Source organism: Rhipicephalus microplus, chromosome 8, assembly GCF_043290135.1.
Source record: "Rhipicephalus microplus isolate Deutch F79 chromosome 8, USDA_Rmic, whole genome shotgun sequence".
NCBI lineage: Eukaryota > Metazoa > Arthropoda > Arachnida > Ixodida > Ixodidae > Rhipicephalus > Rhipicephalus microplus.
The window spans coordinates 82,390,387-82,397,214 of NC_134707.1; the positions used below are offsets into that span (position 1 = coordinate 82,390,387).

The 6,828-nt window shown below is 45.9% G+C and overlaps 1 pseudogene; it reads right to left on the bottom strand.

Moving 5' to 3' along the window:
• Nucleotides 1–2,108: 2,108 nt before the first annotated feature.
• Nucleotides 2,109–3,293, bottom strand: LOC142768633 (uncharacterized; annotated as a pseudogene).
• Nucleotides 3,294–6,828: the final 3,535 nt, after the last annotated feature.

Consider the following 6,828-nt stretch of genomic DNA (forward strand, 5'->3'; position numbering starts at 1 on the left):
TCTGCCCCATAATGGTCTTATGCTGTTGTTACTTCAGAATGGGATAGTGCCAACGCCTTGGAATAGTCGTATTGATAAAAGGCCTTGAGGTCCCAGTCACGACGTCGTTGGAAGCGCCTTCTGTTTGTGTTAACACGTGTCCTTTCTTCCACCAAGCTACGACGCCCACCAGGATTTTCCAGCCGCCCTCTACTTCACTGGGCATGTTTCTGTAAATGGCCATGATACACTTTGTATAAACCTTTCATTACAAAATCCAGTGCTGTCGGTGACCTGACGTCGGCTCCCACCACTCGGTCGAACCAGACGTCCCTACCGAGCACCCTGAGGAGTTTGGCCTAGGTGAAGCGCGTCAGCCGCTTCCTGGGCTTAGCTTCGTCTGCTCCAATGTGTGCCTCGATGTTCTGAATAAGTGACGTCCTCACGAATTTCCCATTGAAACCCAGCCTGAATAGCAGACGACGTGGCCACCGTAACGTCGATCCAGCTGGCAGCGTATCAAGGCTTGTATGTGGGACATGGATTCGAATTGTTAAGTACAATTAATTCATATACAAAGTCATAGAATCGGCCCTGACAGTATACTCCAACTACGAGCCGCGTGACTAGAATGAGGCATATGTCGAACAATGGTTGTTGATATATTACTGCGGCATCAAGGTCTTCGTCCAAACCCCGGCGCGGTGGTCTAGTGGCTAAGGTACTCGGCTGCTGACCCGCAGGTCGCGGGTTCAAACCCGGCTGCGGCGGCTGCATTTCCGATGGAGGCGGAAATGTTGGAGGCCCGTGTGCTCAGATTTGGGTGCACGTTAAAGAACCCCAGGTGGTCTAAATTTCCGGAGCCCTCCACTACGGTGTCTCTCATAATCATATAGTGGTTTTGGGACGTTAAACCCCACATATCAATCAAGGTCTTCGTCCACCGCAACCACACCATAACCCGCCGAAAGATGCAGGATCTTCCTCGATGGCCTGTGCGGGTCCAACACAGCGGCCAGACTGAATGAGCCCGTGACCATATGTTCACAAAGGGTGCCGGTCGCCAGGCAAGCGTGGTCGAGGTTTACCTGAATAAAAGAGGTCTGTAACCTTCTCCTTTGATTCCTCCCCAGAGTCGCGGCTTTGCCATTATGCAACGCCATAGCAGGGTAGCGCTATGCCCAAGTACCAATTTGCATGTAGTAGTGCGACTAGTCGCCGCCTCAGCAAAACATAACAGTCAAGATGACATTGCTCTGCAGCATTGCCCGCGTTCCACTTTCACTCTATGAATCAAAACTTTCTCTTAAAAAAAAACACGATGCATACAACCGGGCTCACGTTGTTATGCTCACCGATTGACACTCTGCCCAGCCAGGAGTGGCCTAAGTGAACGCAGCACAATACCCCTGTGCTTCGGCAGCCTTTGCACGGTAGCGCAAACTAAGTACAAAGACAAGAGAAGGCACACTCTCGTCGTTATCAGCCATCGCAGAGGCAGCCAATGAACGTCCACTGCGTAGAATCGTCGTAGTTGTTGATTCTGGGAGGACCCCACTCTAAATATATTCTCAGATGCTTTTCCCCTCGTAACAATATCAGCTGAACTGCAAACTGCTGCCACAGCAAGTAAGTGCCCAATGTGGTCTTTGATGATCATACTGCGACATCTGAAATGGTCAGACAATACCTGAACTGAAATGTCAGAGCTTTGAATTGCCATTTTTGCCAATCCTGTCAAGTAAGCGAGAATACATTCAAATATTTCTATCTTGTTTTCTATCTTGGCTAGAGAAGGATTGGTGTGAATGTTTGCTCTGAATTGGTCTGAGAAGCCTTGCTCCTCACAACGTTTGGCAGATAAACTTCACATATGCAGAAAATGCCTGGCAATGCTGAAGTGGTAGCATGTTGTGGTCTCCTAGCGAATGGCTTACCATGGGGTCTTGCCGTCGTCATGGAGGGTGCTGCAAAAGTTGTAGAATGTGGCTCGGTTGCAAGTGTATGCTTGTCTCGTCTGTGTATCGAGAGAAAAGAAGCAACTTAGCAAGCTAGTATCCCTGGCTAATTAATACTTGTGCTCTACTTCCATTCTTTTTTTTCATTTTTTAAGGTTTCTCTCAAAAACTTTGCTCAGAGTACTGTCTATATCCTTTCATCTTCCATTTTTCACACCCCTCTGCATCAGAACGAACCTCCTTGCATTGAACTTATTTGGATCTCAACCCGATTTGGGAACAGGCAAACAGGCTTGACGCATCAACATACTCAAGATCTTATTGGCCGAGCAGCTCACCACCCAACGCAATATTCTTCAACATTAATATATTTTACATTCCTCCTTTCAAGTGTGCAAAAGTGGCAGAACAACATGTCCTCGTTTGTAGCACAGCCTCAGACACTGAGCTGTGTTCTGGAGTTTTTGAAGGGGCCACACCTTAGTTTTATCACTAAAGGTGTCACAGCGCCATATGTCAAGCTGGGAAGACTTGAGAGGAACCTTGAAAAATTCTCTGGCATAAGGAAGAATTCCTCCCTTGAACTGGTCTCCCATAATCTCTTCAACAACAACAGGCCCATCCTTCAACAGGAAGCAGTCTCCAGGTTGCACTTGTTGCTGCGTCTTTTTAGCATCATTATGGGATGGGTACCTCAGTTCAGAGATCCTCCTGCTTAACTGTGAAAGTGGCTTGTTAGAAGATCGCAGCAACTTCTTCATTTGTCGATCCAAGGTAGCTTTCAAGAGAAAATACACTAAACTGGTCTAATGGGCCATGCTCCCTGCACTGGTCGGCAAGGTGAACGACTGTGTGTATATTGTACACTATAGCTGCTTTTTCTCATAGAGCTCACCAAATTCTTGCACAAAATACCTGAGCACTTCTTTTGCAAAGTCATTGTACTCAAGGTAGTGCTTTGGTGACGCTGAAATGCTGATGGCCACATGAAACATTAAAAAATGCTTGTATTGAGACATAGACAGAACAGGCTTCAAGACAATAAGCCCCACATATAGGAGAAATGTGCGGAACTCTGTTGCCTTCCATCGATCAAGTTCTTCTGTGCCCCTTGGCTTTTGCTGGAGATGCATTGGAAAGGCCTTGGATGCCTCTCGCAAGCTCTCATTTAGTTGGCAACGATGAGCTCTGCTCAGTCTATTGCCGTGGCCTTGGCATATCCCGTTTCGGAGAAGCCGACGCATTACCCCTAAGCAGACAAGGTGCATGTATTCTGTTGGAAAGAATGCAACCATGTCAACATCAAGTGACAGAAAAGGTGAAGCAGCAGTATGATGGCATTTGTTCTCTTGAGAACGAAACGATGCATCAGTCCATGCTGGTGCATGAAGTCTGGGAAATGTGGCCCTGTTTTCGACATGCTTTCCTTTTTGGATGCACCGCTCACAGGCATAATACCCAGTGTAGCCAACAATACACTTGATGTAGCTTTTTGCAGGGGCGTCGCACACCATGCCTTCAATGCGCACCTGTTCGTGAATGTCTCTTATGCTCAACCCCTCAGAGATTAGCTTGGCGACTTCTTGCACAAATGACCGCAAATAATCCTCTAGACACGGTGGCTTCCCTGCGCTGCAGTACACACTGAGAACAAACGGCGGCGATGCCTGCACATTTGTTATGTGGCACAAAATGGGCCAGAAAGCAAGCTGGCTGCTTTTGTACAGTGGTACTCCATCAATGTTGCCTTGCAGTTTCAGTTCACAAGGAAGTGCTTGCACCTGACGCGACACTTGACGGATGCCTTCTTCAAGACCAAAGTGAACAAATGAACCATTCTGCTCCACCTGAGCTTTACGCTCGGTTTTCAAAACGGTTCTTGCATCTTTGGGAAGGTCAGCGACGCCTCTACGCCTACCGAAGTCGAGGACATCGTTAATGCAGGCATGCGTCATATTATGCTTACTTGCAATGAGTGCAAACTCTTCGCTTGCAGGCAATTCCGCCAATTCAACGGAAAGCCTTGCGCTGCTCGTTAATGCTGCACCCTCGCCCGGCCCTGTGCGGCTGTCTGAAGTGACGCCGTCATCACTCGAATCGCAGCCAAGCGGACTGTCTTCATCACTTGAGCTACATTCAGGGCCGTTTTGCATACATAGCGGCACCCCTTCAGACTCTTCGCCGCACTCGACAAGAGCAGCATCTTGTTCGCAAATGCGGTCGTCTTCGCTCTCTGAAACTGCATTGAACCGCTTGGGCGCAGGCTCACCTGCGTTGTCCGTGGAAGTTTCATTTGCCAGCCTTCTGCGGCTCACCGGCTCCCGAGGATTAAATGGTGCTACGCGAGCAGCACGCACTCCATCGTTGCGCAGGAAATCGCAACGGGGCCCCGCGACAAACTGCGTGATTCCAAGTTCGCTCAGTGCCTTGTCGTACTTCCTCCTCACACTGCGACATATCCTCCACTTGGAGGACATGATGACAAAACTAGATGATACGGAAGCCCAAAACCGCAATGTTTGCAAGCCACAACCCGAGCAAACAATTCAACGATGGGGCCAGAAAATCTACCTGACTATGCCTGGAGCAACAAGCCAGAGGCCAGAGAGCATAGCAGAAAGGCTATTCTTGGCTAGTATAAATAGGCAACGCCGGCATGGCCAACGTTACTAGAACCTGGTCTAGTAAGGTTGGGCACGGCTAGGTCAGGCTAGATGGTTACTAATAAAGCCAAAAATCATTAGTAACTTAACAGGTTTAAAACAGCTCAATATTGGTGTAAACAAAAATTGGTGCTGAGCCATTTTTATTGAAATGAAGATAAAGTGAGGTAACTTCAACATCTCGTTTCCGTAACACGGCACCGCGAATATTGCTTAAATATTCATTATGAAAACTTTTGCTTTGGCAAGTGAGTTATTCTTTTAGCAAGCCACCATCCACTACATATATAGTATATCGTTTGGTCATGTCGTTATCTATCATTATGTCTTGTGATTTTTTTCTGCATGTGTTGCACCACGGCCGGTGTTTTTTTTTTTTTCCAGTGGTTGTGGTTGTATCTACAGTTAACAGATTTCGGTGACTAATCTGAGCCAGCCCAGACTTGCGAATATTAAGTTCGATGGTTCATTTCGCCGTCTCTGCTTCAACCTCTGTAATTTTTGTCTGTCCATCGTAAAAAGTGTAATTGTTGTTCCACAAATAGTTCAGTTGTGAATAATAAAGTGTGACAGGAGGTTCACAAATAGTCTAAAAATCTAACAAACTTTTTTTAAAACGATCACTCGACTATTAACTATAGATAAATATTTAGATTCATGTGGCAAATGTTTAGTTATACTTGGAAATATGTTATCAAATGCTGGTTTGCAGGTGAACTTTCAGATGAGGTGGGCTGATTAATAAACGTATATGGCGGCTTGCTCTGTGGTGAAGTAAATCAGTTTTTATATTATCTCTAAAAAGTTTGTGCGGTCAGGACGCGAAGATTTCATAAAGGGAAGTCAGTTGAAACCTTTAACACTCTTCGTGACAAATGTGGAGAGCCCAAAGCAACATGAGGATTCACGTTCACAAAGAACCAGGGGTTGAAATTCGCGAGCATGGCGTGCGCTAGAAAGAATTATGCGCAGCTGAGAGTCGTGATAACAATTAAGGAGCAATATCTGAAGTACCTCGCCTCAGCTAACCGACTAACACCTAAATGCAGCCTCTCTGGTTACAATAACAAAAGCGGGTTAGTTGGCAGGCATTTATTATAAGAGACTGGACGTGTAAATGCGGACACGAGAAAGATGTGTTTATTATCTTTCCTGTGTCTGCGTTTGCTCGTGCAGTCCATGTTCTTGCGCTGTATGTGACCCATAAACGCACAGATGAATATAAGTCCGTGGTATAATATCTTGTTGGCAGAGCAGCATGCACGGGAACACTTCGGGGACAAACTACGATCGATATTCTTGGTATACAGGAACAAGTTGATTCCCTTCAGCCAAGTTCGCAGTCGATTTCATATACACGTCTGTACAGCTTGGTTCAGTTCATGTGTACATAGAAGAAAAATGCGATGTTGCGATATGTTTCGGTGCACGTAATGGTGGTAGTTAGCCCAAGAACGAAATGCCTAATTTCTGCAGGCCGGTAGAAAGCTTCACAGCGGAGCGCCTGATCTTGTGAAACGGCGCAGCCATGGAGGCAGGGCATTCAATCCCCTCCCTATTTTTTGTATACTACTGTCCTTGTGTACATCGTAGAACAGATAACAGTAATGATAGCAAACAGATAATTGATTAGGGTAGACTTGGTGTTTTTATTTAAAATGGAGCAGCGAGGAAACTGCTGAAGTTAGTGCCGGTATACAGCTGCTTTATATGAAGATGAAACTTTAACGAAAAAAAATGTAATAATAAACACTATAGGCTCATAACAAACAACATTTCTCTGAGGGTGCATGAAATATATGTCCCACGCAAGGCTATGCATTGCCGTCCTTACTGCATTAATTATGTACACGTACTGCAGGGCATGCAAGTGTATGCAGACATACGCTGACGAAATGAGATTTTTTGCTACATACACACGTGCACCGCACCAAATAAGACGTACGTGTTTGTATATATAGTCGTGAATATTGATGAAATCACATAGCTGGCTTACAGTATAAGGCGAACACGATTGCGAGCAATAAAATGCGGCGCTGTTTAAATAGGCGGACCCAGGTTACGAGGAGAATTATTAGTATGGCATACACTCCACGTGTCAAGCTTTTGCAACATCTAAAGAGACTAAGAGACAGTACCAACATCTAAGAGACAGTACCAAATGGAGAAGCCACATGAGAGAACAATTCATCGTGGGCTAAAGAATGTGTTTTAAATATTATACACAG